At 47.6% G+C, this 18,621-nt stretch overlaps 13 non-coding genes and 1 pseudogene across 13 annotated transcripts; all 14 read left to right on the forward strand.

Annotated features, from left to right (window-relative positions):
- The first annotated feature begins 40 nt into the window (after window positions 1-40).
- LOC142276838 (U2 spliceosomal RNA) lies at window positions 41-231 on the forward strand. The gene has a single exon (XR_012740229.1). It is a non-coding gene; the product is annotated as a U2 spliceosomal RNA (small nuclear RNA).
- Window positions 232-1,349: 1,118 nt separating this feature from the next.
- Window positions 1,350-1,540, forward strand: LOC142276839 (U2 spliceosomal RNA). The gene has a single exon (XR_012740230.1). It is a non-coding gene; the product is annotated as a U2 spliceosomal RNA (small nuclear RNA).
- A 1,117-nt stretch (window positions 1,541-2,657) lies between these two features.
- Window positions 2,658-2,784, forward strand: LOC142277014 (U2 spliceosomal RNA; annotated as a pseudogene).
- Window positions 2,785-3,513: 729 nt separating this feature from the next.
- On the forward strand, window positions 3,514-3,706 carry LOC142276985 (U2 spliceosomal RNA). The gene has a single exon (XR_012740361.1). It is a non-coding gene; the product is annotated as a U2 spliceosomal RNA (small nuclear RNA).
- Window positions 3,707-4,823: 1,117 nt separating this feature from the next.
- Window positions 4,824-5,014, forward strand: LOC142276840 (U2 spliceosomal RNA). The gene has a single exon (XR_012740231.1). It is a non-coding gene; the product is annotated as a U2 spliceosomal RNA (small nuclear RNA).
- A 1,117-nt stretch (window positions 5,015-6,131) lies between these two features.
- Window positions 6,132-6,322, forward strand: LOC142276841 (U2 spliceosomal RNA). The gene has a single exon (XR_012740232.1). It is a non-coding gene; the product is annotated as a U2 spliceosomal RNA (small nuclear RNA).
- A 1,117-nt stretch (window positions 6,323-7,439) lies between these two features.
- Window positions 7,440-7,630, forward strand: LOC142276842 (U2 spliceosomal RNA). Its single transcript, XR_012740233.1, has one exon. It is a non-coding gene; the product is annotated as a U2 spliceosomal RNA (small nuclear RNA).
- Window positions 7,631-9,549: 1,919 nt separating this feature from the next.
- Window positions 9,550-9,741, forward strand: LOC142276994 (U2 spliceosomal RNA). The gene has a single exon (XR_012740368.1). It is a non-coding gene; the product is annotated as a U2 spliceosomal RNA (small nuclear RNA).
- A 1,117-nt stretch (window positions 9,742-10,858) lies between these two features.
- Window positions 10,859-11,049, forward strand: LOC142276843 (U2 spliceosomal RNA). The gene has a single exon (XR_012740234.1). It is a non-coding gene; the product is annotated as a U2 spliceosomal RNA (small nuclear RNA).
- Window positions 11,050-12,964: 1,915 nt separating this feature from the next.
- On the forward strand, window positions 12,965-13,160 carry LOC142276988 (U2 spliceosomal RNA). Its single transcript, XR_012740364.1, has one exon. It is a non-coding gene; the product is annotated as a U2 spliceosomal RNA (small nuclear RNA).
- A 1,117-nt stretch (window positions 13,161-14,277) lies between these two features.
- On the forward strand, window positions 14,278-14,468 carry LOC142276844 (U2 spliceosomal RNA). The gene has a single exon (XR_012740235.1). It is a non-coding gene; the product is annotated as a U2 spliceosomal RNA (small nuclear RNA).
- Window positions 14,469-15,585: 1,117 nt separating this feature from the next.
- On the forward strand, window positions 15,586-15,776 carry LOC142276845 (U2 spliceosomal RNA). Its single transcript, XR_012740236.1, has one exon. It is a non-coding gene; the product is annotated as a U2 spliceosomal RNA (small nuclear RNA).
- Window positions 15,777-16,894: 1,118 nt separating this feature from the next.
- On the forward strand, window positions 16,895-17,085 carry LOC142276847 (U2 spliceosomal RNA). Its single transcript, XR_012740237.1, has one exon. It is a non-coding gene; the product is annotated as a U2 spliceosomal RNA (small nuclear RNA).
- Window positions 17,086-18,202: 1,117 nt separating this feature from the next.
- Window positions 18,203-18,393, forward strand: LOC142276849 (U2 spliceosomal RNA). The gene has a single exon (XR_012740239.1). It is a non-coding gene; the product is annotated as a U2 spliceosomal RNA (small nuclear RNA).
- Window positions 18,394-18,621: the final 228 nt, after the last annotated feature.

Below are 18,621 nucleotides of genomic sequence, written 5' to 3' on the forward strand. Positions count from 1 at the left end.
TAGGCCAGGGTGCCACTCGAGGCCCAAACCAATTCTGGTTATCGCTTCTCGGCCTTTTGGCTAAGATCAAGTGTAGTATCTGTTCTTATCAGTTTAATATCTGATACGTCCCCTATCTGGGGACCATATATTAAATGGATTTTTAGAACAGGGAGATGGAAAAAGAGCTTGCTCTGTCCACTCCACGCATTGACCTGGTATTGCAGTACCTCCAGGAACGGTGCACCCCTTCTTAACCCAGTTTCCAAAAGCAGAACTCGATTCACCTGATTCATATTAGCCCGATTAGCGAATTGAAATGAATTTTTATCTAACACACTTTTTACTTGCTTTATTCATCCAAATAGCAAACTCATCACCACTCAACTTCACCAACTCTGCTATGTCCCGTGCAGTATCTTGTTGTCAGTCTAATCTAGATCATGTGTAATTGAATGGAATAGATCCCTTTTGGACAAAGTGGAGTCAGATGCTGCAGTGACCACAGGTGTGAGAGGATCTACAATTGGCATCTGGTGTTATCTCTCTGCTTCCACTCCAAATAAAGTTACCTGTTGTTACCTGAACGTCAAATACTAAGAATGGGCGGCCTATGAAAGAATTAGTACTTTCATTAAGTATACTAAACCGGCTAATTGGGAATAGACAAACTGTAAAAAGCCCTCTGAGAAAGCCCCTCTCTAACCTTTGTTAGTAAGCTTTTCTGTAGCCTGCCTGTTGATGTATTTTCGGTTTGAACAGTGCACAACATGAAGAGACGGAACACTGGCGGCTTGTCACAATGCCCCCCGATGACATCACAATAGCGCTGCTGCCTAGAAAACAAGCTGCGCAGAAGAAGTTGTTCTTTGGGTGGGAGGGTGGGCTAGTGGAAGGAGGGGGCAATCTCTTTTTTTCCCGGGTGGTAGGGGGATGACAGGAGAAGGGAAGCGGGGGTGGTGAGAAAGGTACAGAGGGCAGGGTTTGGGGGCTGGGAAGGAAAGGGAAAAGATTAGGGTTTGGGGATGATGAAAGGGCTTTCTACGGGTAAGGATGGCAAAGGGTGGCAGTGACGGAAAGTCAGGCAACCTGTCCTGTCCGTCTTTTTGTATCGTGAATTGGAAAGACTGCAAGGGGAGGGGAGTTGCTTGCGCCCTAAAGGAGGAGTTATTCAGATTCATTGCAGTGGGCGGCGGCTGCAAAACGCACCATTCTTCTTGTTTTTGCTCTGCAAAGCAGCCTTTTCAAGGGTTGGCTTGGGTGACAAAATGTCTTGTGTAGGCGTGGGTTTGTCTCCCTCTCGCTCTCTCTCCCTAAGATGTGTCCGGCATAGGCCAGGGTGCCACTCGAGGCCCAAACCAATTCTGGTTATCGCTTCTCGGCCTTTTGGCTAAGATCAAGTGTAGTATCTGTTCTTATCAGTTTAATATCTGATACGTCCCCTATCTGGGGACCATATATTAAATGGATTTTTAGAACAGGGAGATGGAAAAAGAGCTTGCTCTGTCCACTCCACGCATTGACCTGGTATTGCAGTACCTCCAGGAACGGTGCACCCCTTCTTAACCCAGTTTCCAAAAGCAGAACTCGATTCACCTGATTCATATTAGCCCGATTAGCGAATTGAAATGAATTTTTATCTAACACACTTTTTACTTGCTTTATTCATCCAAATAGCAAACTCATCACCACTCAACTTCACCAACTCTGCTATGTCCCGTGCAGTATCTTGTTGTCAGTCTAATCTAGATCATGTGTAATTGAATGGAATAGATCCCTTTTGGACAAAGTGGAGTCAGATGCTGCAGTGACCACAGGTGTGAGAGGATCTACAATTGGCATCTGGTGTTATCTCTCTGCTTCCACTCCAAATAAAGTTACCTGTTGTTACCTGAACGTCAAATACTAAGAATGGGCGGCCTATGAAAGAATTAGTACTTTCATTAAGTATACTAAACCGGCTAATTGGGAATAGACAAACTGTAAAAAGCCCTCTGAGAAAGCCCCTCTCTAACCTTTGTTAGTAAGCTTTTCTGTAGCCTGCCTGTTGATGTATTTTCGGTTTGAACAGTGCACAACATGAAGAGACGGAACACTGGCGGCTTGTCACAATGCCCCCCGATGACATCACAATAGCGCTGCTGCCTAGAAAACAAGCTGCGCAGAAGAAGTTGTTCTTTGGGTGGGAGGGTGGGCTAGTGGAAGGAGGGGGCAATCTCTTTTTTTCCCGGGTGGTAGGGGGATGACAGGAGAAGGGAAGCGGGTGGTGAGAAAGGTACAGAGGGCAGGGTTTGGGGGCTGGGAAGGAAAGGGAAAAGATTAGGGTTTGGGGATGATGAAAGGGCTTTCTACGGGTAAGGATGGCAAAGGGTGGCAGTGACGGAAAGTCAGGCAACCTGTCCTGTCCGTCTTTTTGTATCGTGAATTGGAAAGACTGCAAGGGGGAGGGGAGTTGCTTGCGCCCTAAAGGAGGAGTTATTCAGATTCATTGCAGTGGGCGGCGGCTGCAAAACGCACCATTCTTCTTGTTTTTGCTCTGCAAAGCAGCCTTTTCAAGGGTTGGCTTGGGTGACAAAATGTCTTGTGTAGGCGTGGGTTTGTCTCCCTCTCGCTCTCTCTCCCTAAGATGTGTCCGGCATAGGCCAGGGTGCCACTCGAGGCCCAAACCAATTCTGGTTATCGCTTCTCGGCCTTTTGGCTAAGATCAAGTGTAGTATCTGTGAGGCTCGGCAGATGCAATGCACACTGGAAGGTTGCGCTTGCTAGTACTCTGGATGTATAGTATATTCATCTAGAGGAAAACATGGCCCTACCAGGATCGAGGCTATTAGACGAGTAAGTGTGGGGGCTATGGTGCAATGTTCCCCAGGACTGACGACCCTGGAGTGAGTCTGAGCTTGCTGGCTTGGGACCCCGGCGAGCCTTGGGCTCTGTAGCACACCGTACCTTGCCCTTTCATACTTTCTGAGCATATTGCTCTATCCCGGCCTTCTGGCTAGGAAGGGAAATTTTTATAATCATGGTCGGAGGTCCGTTCAGCTTTGGGCTGAGAAACCAACACCCGGTTGGAGGTCCGGGTCAGCTTCGGCTGAGAAACCAACACCTGGTTGGAGGTCCGGGTCAGCTTCGGCTGAGAAACCAACACCCGGTTGGAGGTCCGGGTCAGCTTCGGCTGAGAAACCAACACCCGGTTGGAGGTCCGGGTCAGCTTCGGCTGAGAAACCAACACCCGGTTGGAGGTCCGGTTAGCCTTGGGCTGAGAAACCAACACCGGTTGACGGTCCGGGCAGTTTCGGCTGTGAAACCAACAACTAGTAGCTCTCTACTCCACTTGGGTAAGATGCCTGGGTGGACGCTGGGAGCAACGACAAGGCTCAACCAGGCTTCGGCTTGGGGGAGCACCGAAGATCCCTGACCCTTGCTGTGGCCTTCTGGCTCGGAGGGACGGGGTTGATTTTTGGGGACCCTCTCCTCACGGAAAGGTCCACACGAATCCTAGCCTTTGCACTGTTTTTGGTGTGACTTCGGTCATGCATTTTTTGCGGTGCTTTGGAAAGCTTCATTAAATCAAAAATCTGTTCTTATCAGTTTAATATCTGATACGTCCCCTATCTGGGGACCATATATTAAATGGATTTTTAGAACAGGGAGATGGAAAAAGAGCTTGCTCTGTCCACTCCACGCATTGACCTGGTATTGCAGTACCTCCAGGAACGGTGCACCCCTTCTTAACCCAGTTTCCAAAAGCAGAACTCGATTCACCTGATTCATATTAGCCCGATTAGCGAATTGAAATGAATTTTTATCTAACACACTTTTTACTTGCTTTATTCATCCAAATAGCAAACTCATCACCACTCAACTTCACCAACTCTGCTATGTCCCGTGCAGTATCTTGTTGTCAGTCTAATCTAGATCATGTGTAATTGAATGGAATAGATCCCTTTTGGACAAAGTGGAGTCAGATGCTGCAGTGACCACAGGTGTGAGAGGATCTACAATTGGCATCTGGTGTTATCTCTCTGCTTCCACTCCAAATAAAGTTACCTGTTGTTACCTGAACGTCAAATACTAAGAATGGGCGGCCTATGAAAGAATTAGTACTTTCATTAAGTATACTAAACCGGCTAATTGGGAATAGACAAACTGTAAAAAGCCCTCTGAGAAAGCCCCTCTCTAACCTTTGTTAGTAAGCTTTTCTGTAGCCTGCCTGTTGATGTATTTTCGGTTTGAACAGTGCACAACATGAAGAGACGGAACACTGGCGGCTTGTCACAATGCCCCCCGATGACATCACAATAGCGCTGCTGCCTAGAAAACAAGCTGCGCAGAAGAAGTTGTTCTTTGGGTGGGAGGGTGGGCTAGTGGAAGGAGGGGGCAATCTCTTTTTTTCCCGGGTGGTAGGGGGATGACAGGAGAAGGGAAGCGGGTGGTGAGAAAGGTACAGAGGGCAGGGTTTGGGGGCTGGGAAGGAAAGGGAAAAGATTAGGGTTTGGGGATGATGAAAGGGCTTTCTACGGGTAAGGATGGCAAAGGGTGGCAGTGACGGAAAGTCAGGCAACCTGTCCTGTCCGTCTTTTTGTATCGTGAATTGGAAAGACTGCAAGGGGGAGGGGAGTTGCTTGCGCCCTAAAGGAGGAGTTATTCAGATTCATTGCAGTGGGCGGCGGCTGCAAAACGCACCATTCTTCTTGTTTTTGCTCTGCAAAGCAGCCTTTTCAAGGGTTGGCTTGGGTGACAAAATGTCTTGTGTAGGCGTGGGTTTGTCTCCCTCTCGCTCTCTCTCCCTAAGATGTGTCCGGCATAGGCCAGGGTGCCACTCGAGGCCCAAACCAATTCTGGTTATCGCTTCTCGGCCTTTTGGCTAAGATCAAGTGTAGTATCTGTTCTTATCAGTTTAATATCTGATACGTCCCCTATCTGGGGACCATATATTAAATGGATTTTTAGAACAGGGAGATGGAAAAAGAGCTTGCTCTGTCCACTCCACGCATTGACCTGGTATTGCAGTACCTCCAGGAACGGTGCACCCCTTCTTAACCCAGTTTCCAAAAGCAGAACTCGATTCACCTGATTCATATTAGCCCGATTAGCGAATTGAAATGAATTTTTATCTAACACACTTTTTACTTGCTTTATTCATCCAAATAGCAAACTCATCACCACTCAACTTCACCAACTCTGCTATGTCCCGTGCAGTATCTTGTTGTCAGTCTAATCTAGATCATGTGTAATTGAATGGAATAGATCCCTTTTGGACAAAGTGGAGTCAGATGCTGCAGTGACCACAGGTGTGAGAGGATCTACAATTGGCATCTGGTGTTATCTCTCTGCTTCCACTCCAAATAAAGTTACCTGTTGTTACCTGAACGTCAAATACTAAGAATGGGCGGCCTATGAAAGAATTAGTACTTTCATTAAGTATACTAAACCGGCTAATTGGGAATAGACAAACTGTAAAAAGCCCTCTGAGAAAGCCCCTCTCTAACCTTTGTTAGTAAGCTTTTCTGTAGCCTGCCTGTTGATGTATTTTCGGTTTGAACAGTGCACAACATGAAGAGACGGAACACTGGCGGCTTGTCACAATGCCCCCCGATGACATCACAATAGCGCTGCTGCCTAGAAAACAAGCTGCGCAGAAGAAGTTGTTCTTTGGGTGGGAGGGTGGGCTAGTGGAAGGAGGGGGCAATCTCTTTTTTTCCCGGGTGGTAGGGGGATGACAGGAGAAGGGAAGCGGGTGGTGAGAAAGGTACAGAGGGCAGGGTTTGGGGGCTGGGAAGGAAAGGGAAAAGATTAGGGTTTGGGGATGATGAAAGGGCTTTCTACGGGTAAGGATGGCAAAGGGTGGCAGTGACGGAAAGTCAGGCAACCTGTCCTGTCCGTCTTTTTGTATCGTGAATTGGAAAGACTGCAAGGGGGAGGGGAGTTGCTTGCGCCCTAAAGGAGGAGTTATTCAGATTCATTGCAGTGGGCGGCGGCTGCAAAACGCACCATTCTTCTTGTTTTTGCTCTGCAAAGCAGCCTTTTCAAGGGTTGGCTTGGGTGACAAAATGTCTTGTGTAGGCGTGGGTTTGTCTCCCTCTCGCTCTCTCTCCCTAAGATGTGTCCGGCATAGGCCAGGGTGCCACTCGAGGCCCAAACCAATTCTGGTTATCGCTTCTCGGCCTTTTGGCTAAGATCAAGTGTAGTATCTGTTCTTATCAGTTTAATATCTGATACGTCCCCTATCTGGGGACCATATATTAAATGGATTTTTAGAACAGGGAGATGGAAAAAGAGCTTGCTCTGTCCACTCCACGCATTGACCTGGTATTGCAGTACCTCCAGGAACGGTGCACCCCTTCTTAACCCAGTTTCCAAAAGCAGAACTCGATTCACCTGATTCATATTAGCCCGATTAGCGAATTGAAATGAATTTTTATCTAACACACTTTTTACTTGCTTTATTCATCCAAATAGCAAACTCATCACCACTCAACTTCACCAACTCTGCTATGTCCCGTGCAGTATCTTGTTGTCAGTCTAATCTAGATCATGTGTAATTGAATGGAATAGATCCCTTTTGGACAAAGTGGAGTCAGATGCTGCAGTGACCACAGGTGTGAGAGGATCTACAATTGGCATCTGGTGTTATCTCTCTGCTTCCACTCCAAATAAAGTTACCTGTTGTTACCTGAACGTCAAATACTAAGAATGGGCGGCCTATGAAAGAATTAGTACTTTCATTAAGTATACTAAACCGGCTAATTGGGAATAGACAAACTGTAAAAAGCCCTCTGAGAAAGCCCCTCTCTAACCTTTGTTAGTAAGCTTTTCTGTAGCCTGCCTGTTGATGTATTTTCGGTTTGAACAGTGCACAACATGAAGAGACGGAACACTGGCGGCTTGTCACAATGCCCCCCGATGACATCACAATAGCGCTGCTGCCTAGAAAACAAGCTGCGCAGAAGAAGTTGTTCTTTGGGTGGGAGGGTGGGCTAGTGGAAGGAGGGGGCAATCTCTTTTTTTCCCGGGTGGTAGGGGGATGACAGGAGAAGGGAAACGGGTGGTGAGAAAGGTACAGAGGGCAGGGTTTGGGGGCTGGGAAGGAAAGGGAAAAGATTAGGGTTTGGGGATGATGAAAGGGCTTTCTACGGGTAAGGATGGCAAAGGGTGGCAGTGACGGAAAGTCAGGCAACCTGTCCTGTCCGTCTTTTTGTATCGTGAATTGGAAAGACTGCAAGGGGGAGGGGAGTTGCTTGCGCCCTAAAGGAGGAGTTATTCAGATTCATTGCAGTGGGCGGCGGCTGCAAAACGCACCATTCTTCTTGTTTTTGCTCTGCAAAGCAGCCTTTTCAAGGGTTGGCTTGGGTGACAAAATGTCTTGTGTAGGCGTGGGTTTGTCTCCCTCTCGCTCTCTCTCCCTAAGATGTGTCCGGCATAGGCCAGGGTGCCACTCGAGGCCCAAACCAATTCTGGTTATCGCTTCTCGGCCTTTTGGCTAAGATCAAGTGTAGTATCTGTTCTTATCAGTTTAATATCTGATACGTCCCCTATCTGGGGACCATATATTAAATGGATTTTTAGAACAGGGAGATGGAAAAAGAGCTTGCTCTGTCCACTCCACGCATTGACCTGGTATTGCAGTACCTCCAGGAACGGTGCACCCCTTCTTAACCCAGTTTCCAAAAGCAGAACTCGATTCACCTGATTCATATTAGCCCGATTAGCGAATTGAAATGAATTTTTATCTAACACACTTTTTACTTGCTTTATTCATCCAAATAGCAAACTCATCACCACTCAACTTCACCAACTCTGCTATGTCCCGTGCAGTATCTTGTTGTCAGTCTAATCTAGATCATGTGTAATTGAATGGAATAGATCCCTTTTGGACAAAGTGGAGTCAGATGCTGCAGTGACCACAGGTGTGAGAGGATCTACAATTGGCATCTGGTGTTATCTCTCTGCTTCCACTCCAAATAAAGTTACCTGTTGTTACCTGAACGTCAAATACTAAGAATGGGCGGCCTATGAAAGAATTAGTACTTTCATTAAGTATACTAAACCGGCTAATTGGGAATAGACAAACTGTAAAAAGCCCTCTGAGAAAGCCCCTCTCTAACCTTTGTTAGTAAGCTTTTCTGTAGCCTGCCTGTTGATGTATTTTCGGTTTGAACAGTGCACAACATGAAGAGACGGAACACTGGCGGCTTGTCACAATGCCCCCCGATGACATCACAATAGCGCTGCTGCCTAGAAAACAAGCTGCGCAGAAGAAGTTGTTCTTTGGGTGGGAGGGTGGGCTAGTGGAAGGAGGGGGCAATCTCTTTTTTTCCCGGGTGGTAGGGGGATGACAGGAGAAGGGAAGCGGGTGGTGAGAAAGGTACAGAGGGCAGGGTTTGGGGGCTGGGAAGGAAAGGGAAAAGATTAGGGTTTGGGGATGATGAAAGGGCTTTCTACGGGTAAGGATGGCAAAGGGTGGCAGTGACGGAAAGTCAGGCAACCTGTCCTGTCCGTCTTTTTGTATCGTGAATTGGAAAGACTGCAAGGGGGAGGGGAGTTGCTTGCGCCCTAAAGGAGGAGTTATTCAGATTCATTGCAGTGGGCGGCGGCTGCAAAACGCACCATTCTTCTTGTTTTTGCTCTGCAAAGCAGCCTTTTCAAGGGTTGGCTTGGGTGACAAAATGTCTTGTGTAGGCGTGGGTTTGTCTCCCTCTCGCTCTCTCTCCCTAAGATGTGTCCGGCATAGGCCAGGGTGCCACTCGAGGCCCAAACCAATTCTGGTTATCGCTTCTCGGCCTTTTGGCTAAGATCAAGTGTAGTGTTGTTCGAAGAGGTGGTTTAAGCTCCAGGCCACCTTAGTACAATGATACAATGCACACTGGAAGGTTGCGCTTGCTAGTACTCTGGGTGGATAGTATATTCATCTAGTGGAAAACATGGCCCTACCAGGATCGAGGCTATTAGACTGAGTAAGGATGGGGGGCTATGGTACAACGTGCCCCAGGACTGACGACCCTGGAGTGAGTCTGAGCTTGCTGGCTTGGGACCCCGGCAAGCCTTGGGCTCTGTAGCACACCGTACCTTGCCTTTTCATACTTTTTGAGCATATTACCCTATCCCGGCCTTCTGGCTAGGAAGGGACATTTTTATAATCCCGGTCGGAGGTCTGGTCAGCTTTGGGCTGAGAAACTAACACCCGGTTGGAGGTCCGGGTCAGCTTCGGCTGAGAAACCAACACCCGGTTGGAGGTCTGGGTCAGCTTCGGCTGAGAAACCAACACCCGGTTGGAGGTCCGGTTAGCCTTGGGCTGAGAAACCAACACCGGTTGATGGTCCAGGCAGTTTCGGCTGCGAAACCAACAACTAGTAGCTCTCTACTCCACTTGGGTAAGATGCCTGGGTGGACGCTGGGAGCAACGACAAGGCTCAACCAGGCTTCGGCTTGGGGGAGCACCGAAGATCCCTGACCCTTGCTGTGGCCTTCTGGCTCGGAGGGACGGGGTTGATTTTTGGGGACCCTCTCCTCACGGTGGGGTCCACACGAATCCTAGCCTTTGCACTGTTTTTGGTGTGACTTCGGTCATGCATTTTTTGTGGTGCTTTGGAAAGCTTCATTAAACCAAAATCTGTTCTTATCAGTTTAATATCTGATACGTCCCCTATCTGGGGACCATATATTAAATGGATTTTTAGAACAGGGAGATGGAAAAAGAGCTTGCTCTGTCCACTCCACGCATTGACCTGGTATTGCAGTACCTCCAGGAACGGTGCACCCCTTCTTAACCCAGTTTCCAAAAGCAGAACTCGATTCACCTGATTCATATTAGCCCGATTAGCGAATTGAAATGAATTTTTATCTAACACACTTTTTACTTGCTTTATTCATCCAAATAGCAAACTCATCACCACTCAACTTCACCAACTCTGCTATGTCCCGTGCAGTATCTTGTTGTCAGTCTAATCTAGATCATGTGTAATTGAATGGAATAGATCCCTTTTGGACAAAGTGGAGTCAGATGCTGCAGTGACCACAGGTGTGAGAGGATCTACAATTGGCATCTGGTGTTATCTCTCTGCTTCCACTCCAAATAAAGTAACCTGTTGTTACCTGAACGTCAAATACTAAGAATGGGCGGCCTATGAAAGAATTAGTACTTTCATTAAGTATACTAAACCGGCTAATTGGGAATAGACAAACTGTAAAAAGCCCTCTGAGAAAGCCCCTCTCTAACCTTTGTTAGTAAGCTTTTCTGTAGCCTGCCTGTTGATGTATTTTCGGTTTGAACAGTGCACAACATGAAGAGACGGAACACTGGCGGCTTGTCACAATGCCCCCCGATGACATCACAATAGCGCTGCTGCCTAGAAAACAAGCTGCGCAGAAGAAGTTGTTCTTTGGGTGGGAGGGTGGGCTAGTGGAAGGAGGGGGCAATCTCTTTTTTTCCCGGGTGGTAGGGGGATGACAGGAGAAGGGAAGCGGGTGGTGAGAAAGGTACAGAGGGCAGGGTTTGGGGGCTGGGAAGGAAAGGGAAAAGATTAGGGTTTGGGGATGATGAAAGGGCTTTCTACGGGTAAGGATGGCAAAGGGTGGCAGTGACGGAAAGTCAGGCAACCTGTCCTGTCCGTCTTTTTGTATCGTGAATTGGAAAGACTGCAAGGGGGAGGGGAGTTGCTTGCGCCCTAAAGGAGGAGTTATTCAGATTCATTGCAGTGGGCGGCGGCTGCAAAACGCACCATTCTTCTTGTTTTTGCTCTGCAAAGCAGCCTTTTCAAGGGTTGGCTTGGGTGACAAAATGTCTTGTGTAGGCGTGGGTTTGTCTCCCTCTCGCTCTCTCTCCCTAAGATGTGTCCGGCATAGGCCAGGGTGCCACTCGAGGCCCAAACCAATTCTGGTTATCGCTTCTCGGCCTTTTGGCTAAGATCAAGTGTAGTATCTGTTCTTATCAGTTTAATATCTGATACGTCCCCTATCTGGGGACCATATATTAAATGGATTTTTAGAACAGGGAGATGGAAAAAGAGCTTGCTCTGTCCACTCCACGCATTGACCTGGTATTGCAGTACCTCCAGGAACGGTGCACCCCTTCTTAACCCAGTTTCCAAAAGCAGAACTCGATTCACCTGATTCATATTAGCCCGATTAGCGAATTGAAATGAATTTTTATCTAACACACTTTTTACTTGCTTTATTCATCCAAATAGCAAACTCATCACCACTCAACTTCACCAACTCTGCTATGTCCCGTGCAGTATCTTGTTGTCAGTCTAATCTAGATCATGTGTAATTGAATGGAATAGATCCCTTTTGGACAAAGTGGAGTCAGATGCTGCAGTGACCACAGGTGTGAGAGGATCTACAATTGGCATCTGGTGTTATCTCTCTGCTTCCACTCCAAATAAAGTTACCTGTTGTTACCTGAACGTCAAATACTAAGAATGGGCGGCCTATGAAAGAATTAGTACTTTCATTAAGTATACTAAACCGGCTAATTGGGAATAGACAAACTGTAAAAAGCCCTCTGAGAAAGCCCCTCTCTAACCTTTGTTAGTAAGCTTTTCTGTAGCCTGCCTGTTGATGTATTTTCGGTTTGAACAGTGCACAACATGAAGAGACGGAACACTGGCGGCTTGTCACAATGCCCCCCGATGACATCACAATAGCGCTGCTGCCTAGAAAACAAGCTGCGCAGAAGAAGTTGTTCTTTGGGTGGGAGGGTGGGCTAGTGGAAGGAGGGGGCAATCTCTTTTTTTCCCGGGTGGTAGGGGGATGACAGGAGAAGGGAAGCGGGTGGTGAGAAAGGTACAGAGGGCAGGGTTTGGGGGCTGGGAAGGAAAGGGAAAAGATTAGGGTTTGGGGATGATGAAAGGGCTTTCTACGGGTAAGGATGGCAAAGGGTGGCAGTGACGGAAAGTCAGGCAACCTGTCCTGTCCGTCTTTTTGTATCGTGAATTGGAAAGACTGCAAGGGGGAGGGGAGTTGCTTGCGCCCTAAAGGAGGAGTTATTCAGATTCATTGCAGTGGGCGGCGGCTGCAAAACGCACCATTCTTCTTGTTTTTGCTCTGCAAAGCAGCCTTTTCAAGGGTTGGCTTGGGTGACAAAATGTCTTGTGTAGGCGTGGGTTTGTCTCCCTCTCGCTCTCTTTCCCTAAGATGTGTCCGGCATAGGCCAGGGTGCCACTCGAGGCCCAAACCAATTCTGGTTATCGCTTCTCGGCCTTTTGGCTAAGATCAAGTGTAGTGTTGTTCGAAGAGGTGGTTTAAGCTCCAGGCCACCTTAGTACAATGATACAATGCACACTGGAAGGTTGCGCTTGCTAGTACTCTGGGTGGATAGTATATTCATCTAGTGGAAAACATGGCCCTACCAGGATCGAGGCTATTAGACTGAGTAAGGGTGGGGGGCTATGGTACAACGTGCCCCAGGACTGACGACCCTGGAGTGAGTCTGAGCTTGCTGGCTTGGGACCCCGGCAAGCCTTGGGCTCTGTAGCACACCGTACCTTGCCTTTTCATACTTTTTGAGCATATTACCCTATCCCGGCCTTCTGGCTAGGAAGGGAAATTTTTATAATCCCGGTCGGAGGTCTGGTCAGCTTTGGGCTGAGAAACTAACACCCGGTTGGAGGTCCGGGTCAGCTTCGGCTGAGAAACCAACACCCGGTTGGAGGTCTGGGTCAGCTTCGGCTGAGAAACCAACACCCGGTTGGAGGTCCGGTTAGCCTTGGGCTGAGAAACCAACACCGGTTGACGGTCCGGGCAGTTTCGGCTGCGAAACCAACAACTAGTAGCTCTCTACTCCACTTGGGTAAGATGCCTGGGTGGACGCTGGGAGCAACGACAAGGCTCAACCAGGCTTCGGCTTGGGGGAGCACCGAAGATCCCTGACCCTTGCTGTGGCCTTCTGGCTCGGAGGGACGGGGTTGATTTTTGGGGACCCTCTCCTCACGGTGGGGTCCACACGAATCCTAGCCTTTGCACTGTTTTTGGTGTGACTTCGGTCATGCATTTTTTGTGGTGCTTTGGAAAGCTTCATTAAATCAAAATCTGTTCTTATCAGTTTAATATCTGATACGTCCCCTATCTGGGGACCATATATTAAATGGATTTTTAGAACAGGGAGATGGAAAAAGAGCTTGCTCTGTCCACTCCACGCATTGACCTGGTATTGCAGTACCTCCAGGAACGGTGCACCCCTTCTTAACCCAGTTTCCAAAAGCAGAACTCGATTCACCTGATTCATATTAGCCCGATTAGCGAATTGAAATGAATTTTTATCTAACACACTTTTTACTTGCTTTATTCATCCAAATAGCAAACTCATCACCACTCAACTTCACCAACTCTGCTATGTCCCGTGCAGTATCTTGTTGTCAGTCTAATCTAGATCATGTGTAATTGAATGGAATAGATCCCTTTTGGACAAAGTGGAGTCAGATGCTGCAGTGACCACAGGTGTGAGAGGATCTACAATTGGCATCTGGTGTTATCTCTCTGCTTCCACTCCAAATAAAGTTACCTGTTGTTACCTGAACGTCAAATACTAAGAATGGGCGGCCTATGAAAGAATTAGTACTTTCATTAAGTATACTAAACCGGCTAATTGGGAATAGACAAACTGTAAAAAGCCCTCTGAGAAAGCCCCTCTCTAACCTTTGTTAGTAAGCTTTTCTGTAGCCTGCCTGTTGATGTATTTTCGGTTTGAACAGTGCACAACATGAAGAGACGGAACACTGGCGGCTTGTCACAATGCCCCCCGATGACATCACAATAGCGCTGCTGCCTAGAAAACAAGCTGCGCAGAAGAAGTTGTTCTTTGGGTGGGAGGGTGGGCTAGTGGAAGGAGGGGGCAATCTCTTTTTTTCCCGGGTGGTAGGGGGATGACAGGAGAAGGGAAGCGGGTGGTGAGAAAGGTACAGAGGGCAGGGTTTGGGGGCTGGGAAGGAAAGGGAAAAGATTAGGGTTTGGGGATGATGAAAGGGCTTTCTACGGGTAAGGATGGCAAAGGGTGGCAGTGACGGAAAGTCAGGCAACCTGTCCTGTCCGTCTTTTTGTATCGTGAATTGGAAAGACTGCAAGGGGGAGGGGAGTTGCTTGCGCCCTAAAGGAGGAGTTATTCAGATTCATTGCAGTGGGCGGCGGCTGCAAAACGCACCATTCTTCTTGTTTTTGCTCTGCAAAGCAGCCTTTTCAAGGGTTGGCTTGGGTGACAAAATGTCTTGTGTAGGCGTGGGTTTGTCTCCCTCTCGCTCTCTCTCCCTAAGATGTGTCCGGCATAGGCCAGGGTGCCACTCGAGGCCCAAACCAATTCTGGTTATCGCTTCTCGGCCTTTTGGCTAAGATCAAGTGTAGTATCTGTTCTTATCAGTTTAATATCTGATACGTCCCCTATCTGGGGACCATATATTAAATGGATTTTTAGAACAGGGAGATGGAAAAAGAGCTTGCTCTGTCCACTCCACGCATTGACCTGGTATTGCAGTACCTCCAGGAACGGTGCACCCCTTCTTAACCCAGTTTCCAAAAGCAGAACTCGATTCACCTGATTCATATTAGCCCGATTAGCGAATTGAAATGAATTTTTATCTAACACACTTTTTACTTGCTTTATTCATCCAAATAGCAAACTCATCACCACTCAACTTCACCAACTCTGCTATGTCCCGTGCAGTATCTTGTTGTCAGTCTAATCTAGATCATGTGTAATTGAATGGAATAGATCCCTTTTGGACAAAGTGGAGTCAGATGCTGCAGTGACCACAGGTGTGAGAGGATCTACAATTGGCATCTGGTGTTATCTCTCTGCTTCCACTCCAAATAAAGTTACCTGTTGTTACCTGAACGTCAAATACTAAGAATGGGCGGCCTATGAAAGAATTAGTACTTTCATTAAGTATACTAAACCGGCTAATTGGGAATAGACAAACTGTAAAAAGCCCTCTGAGAAAGCCCCTCTCTAACCTTTGTTAGTAAGCTTTTCTGTAGCCTGCCTGTTGATGTATTTTCGGTTTGAACAGTGCACAACATGAAGAGACGGAACACTGGCGGCTTGTCACAATGCCCCCCGATGACATCACAATAGCGCTGCTGCCTAGAAAACAAGCTGCGCAGAAGAAGTTGTTCTTTGGGTGGGAGGGTGGGCTAGTGGAAGGAGGGGGCAATCTCTTTTTTTCCCGGGTGGTAGGGGGATGACAGGAGAAGGGAAGCGGGTGGTGAGAAAGGTACAGAGGGCAGGGTTTGGGGGCTGGGAAGGAAAGGGAAAAGATTAGGGTTTGGGGATGATGAAAGGGCTTTCTACGGGTAAGGATGGCAAAGGGTGGCAGTGACGGAAAGTCAGGCAACCTGTCCTGTCCGTCTTTTTGTATCGTGAATTGGAAAGACTGCAAGGGGGAGGGGAGTTGCTTGCGCCCTAAAGGAGGAGTTATTCAGATTCATTGCAGTGGGCGGCGGCTGCAAAACGCACCATTCTTCTTGTTTTTGCTCTGCAAAGCAGCCTTTTCAAGGGTTGGCTTGGGTGACAAAATGTCTTGTGTAGGCGTGGGTTTGTCTCCCTCTCGCTCTCTCTCCCTAAGATGTGTCCGGCATAGGCCAGGGTGCCACTCGAGGCCCAAACCAATTCTGGTTATCGCTTCTCGGCCTTTTGGCTAAGATCAAGTGTAGTATCTGTTCTTATCAGTTTAATATCTGATACGTCCCCTATCTGGGGACCATATATTAAATGGATTTTTAGAACAGGGAGATGGAAAAAGAGCTTGCTCTGTCCACTCCACGCATTGACCTGGTATTGCAGTACCTCCAGGAACGGTGCACCCCTTCTTAACCCAGTTTCCAAAAGCAGAACTCGATTCACCTGATTCATATTAGCCCGATTAGCGAATTGAAATGAATTTTTATCTAACACACTTTTTACTTGCTTTATTCATCCAAATAGCAAACTCATCACCACTCAACTTCACCAACTCTGCTATGTCCCGTGCAGTATCTTGTTGTCAGTCTAATCTAGATCATGTGTAATTGAATGGAATAGATCCCTTTTGGACAAAGTGGAGTCAGATGCTGCAGTGACCACAGGTGTGAGAGGATCTACAATTGGCATCTGGTGTTATCTCTCTGCTTCCACTCCAAATAAAGTTACCTGTTGTTACCTGAACGTCAAATACTAAGAATGGGCGGCCTATGAAAGAATTAGTACTTTCATTAAGTATACTAAACCGGCTAATTGGGAATAGACAAACTGTAAAAAGCCCTCTGAGAAAGCCCCTCTCTAACCTTTGTTAGTAAGCTTTTCTGTAGCCTGCCTGTTGATGTATTTTCGGTTTGAACAGTGCACAACATGAAGAGACGGAACACTGGCGGCTTGTCACAATGCCCCCCGATGACATCACAATAGCGCTGCTGCCTAGAAAACAAGCTGCGCAGAAGAAGTTGTTCTTTGGGTGGGAGGGTGGGCTAGTGGAAGGAGGGGGCAATCTCTTTTTTTCCCGGGTGGTAGGGGGATGACAGGAGAAGGGAAGCGGGTGGTGAGAAAGGTACAGAGGGCAGGGTTTGGGGGCTGGGAAGGAAAGGGAAAAGATTAGGGTTTGGGGATGATGAAAGGGCTTTCTACGGGTAAGGATGGCAAAGGGTGGCAGTGACGGAAAGTCAGGCAACCTGTCCTGTCCGTCTTTTTGTATCGTGAATTGGAAAGACTGCAAGGGGGAGGGGAGTTGCTTGCGCCCTAAAGGAGGAGTTATTCAGATTCATTGCAGTGGGCGGCGGCTGCAAAACGCACCATTCTTCTTGTTTTTGCTCTGCAAAGCAGCCTTTTCAAGGGTTGGCTTGGGTTGACAAAATGTCTTGTGTAGGCGTGGGTTTGTCTCCCTCTCGCTCTCTCTCCCTAAGATGTGTCCGGCATAGGCCAGGGTGCCACTCGAGGCCCAAACCAATTCTGGTTATCGCTTCTCGGCCTTTTGGCTAAGATCAAGTGTAGTATCTGTTCTTATCAGTTTAATATCTGATACGTCCCCTATCTGGGGACCATATATTAAATGGATTTTTAGAACAGGGAGATGGAAAAAGAGCTTGCTCTGTCCACTCCACGCATTGACCTGGTATTGCAGTACCTCCAGGAACGGTGCACCCCTTCTTAACCCAGTTTCCAAAAGCAGAACTCGATTCACCTGATTCATATTAGCCCGATTAGCGAATTGAAATGAATTTTTATCTAACACACTTTTTACTTGCTTTATTCATCCAAATAGCAAACTCATCACCACTCAACTTCACCAACTCTGCTATGTCCCGTGCAGTATCTTGTTGTCAGTCTAATCTAGATCATGTGTAATTGAATGGAATAGATCCCTTTTGGACAAAGTGGAGTCAGATGCTGCAGTGACCACAGGTGTGAGAGGATCTACAATTGGCATCTGGTGTTATCTCTCTGCTTCCACTCCAAATAAAGTTACCTGTTGTTACCTGAACGTCAAATACTAAGAATGGGCGGCCTATGAAAGAATTAGTACTTTCATTAAGTATACTAAACCGGCTAATTGGGAATAGACAAACTGTAAAAAGCCCTCTGAGAAAGCCCCTCTCTAACCTTTGTTAGTAAGCTTTTCTGTAGCCTGCCTGTTGATGTATTTTCGGTTTGAACAGTGCACAACATGAAGAGACGGAACACTGGCGGCTTGTCACAATGCCCCCCGATGACATCACAATAGCGCTGCTGCCTAGAAAACAAGCTGCGCAGAAGAAGTTGTTCTTTGGGTGGGAGGGTGGGCTAGTGGAAGGAGGGGGCAATCTCTTTTTTTCCCGGGTGGTAGGGGGATGACAGGAGAAGGGAAGCGGGTGGTGAGAAAGGTACAGAGGGCAGGGTTTGGGGGCTGGGAAGGAAAGGGAAAAGATTAGGGTTTGGGGATGATGAAAGGGCTTTCTACGGGTAAGGATGGCAAAGGGTGGCAGTGACGGAAAGTCAGGCAACCTGTCCTGTCCGTCTTTTTGTATCGTGAATTGGAAAGACTGCAAGGGGGAGGGGAGTTGCTTGCGCCCTAAAGGAGGAGTTATTCAGATTCATTGCAGTGGGCGGCGGCTGCAAAACGCACCATTCTTCTTGTTTTTGCTCTGCAAAGCAGCCTTTTCAAGGGTTGGCTTGGGTGACAAAATGTCTTGTGTAGGCGTGGGTTTGTCTCCCTCTCGCTCTCTCTCCCTAAGATGTGTCCGGCATAGGCCAGGGTGCCACTCGAGGCCCAAACCAATTCTGGTTATCGCTTCTCGGCCTTTTGGCTAAGATCAAGTGTAGTATCTGTTCTTATCAGTTTAATATCTGATACGTCCCCTATCTGGGGACCATATATTAAATGGATTTTTAGAACAGGGAGATGGAAAAAGAGCTTGCTCTGTCCACTCCACGCATTGACCTGGTATTGCAGTACCTCCAGGAACGGTGCACCCCTTCTTAACCCAGTTTCCAAAAGCAGAACTCGATTCACCTGATTCATATTAGCCCGATTAGCGAATTGAAATGAATTTTTATCTAACACACTTTTTACTTGCTTTATTCATCCAAATAGCAAACTCATCACCACTCAACTTCACCAACTCTGCTATGTCCCGTGCAGTATCTTGTTGTCAGTCTAATCTAGATCATGTGTAATTGAATGGAATAGATCCCTTTTGGACAAA

This window comes from Anomaloglossus baeobatrachus, unplaced genomic scaffold, assembly GCF_048569485.1.
Source record: "Anomaloglossus baeobatrachus isolate aAnoBae1 unplaced genomic scaffold, aAnoBae1.hap1 Scaffold_404, whole genome shotgun sequence".
Taxonomy (NCBI): domain Eukaryota; kingdom Metazoa; phylum Chordata; class Amphibia; order Anura; family Aromobatidae; genus Anomaloglossus; species Anomaloglossus baeobatrachus.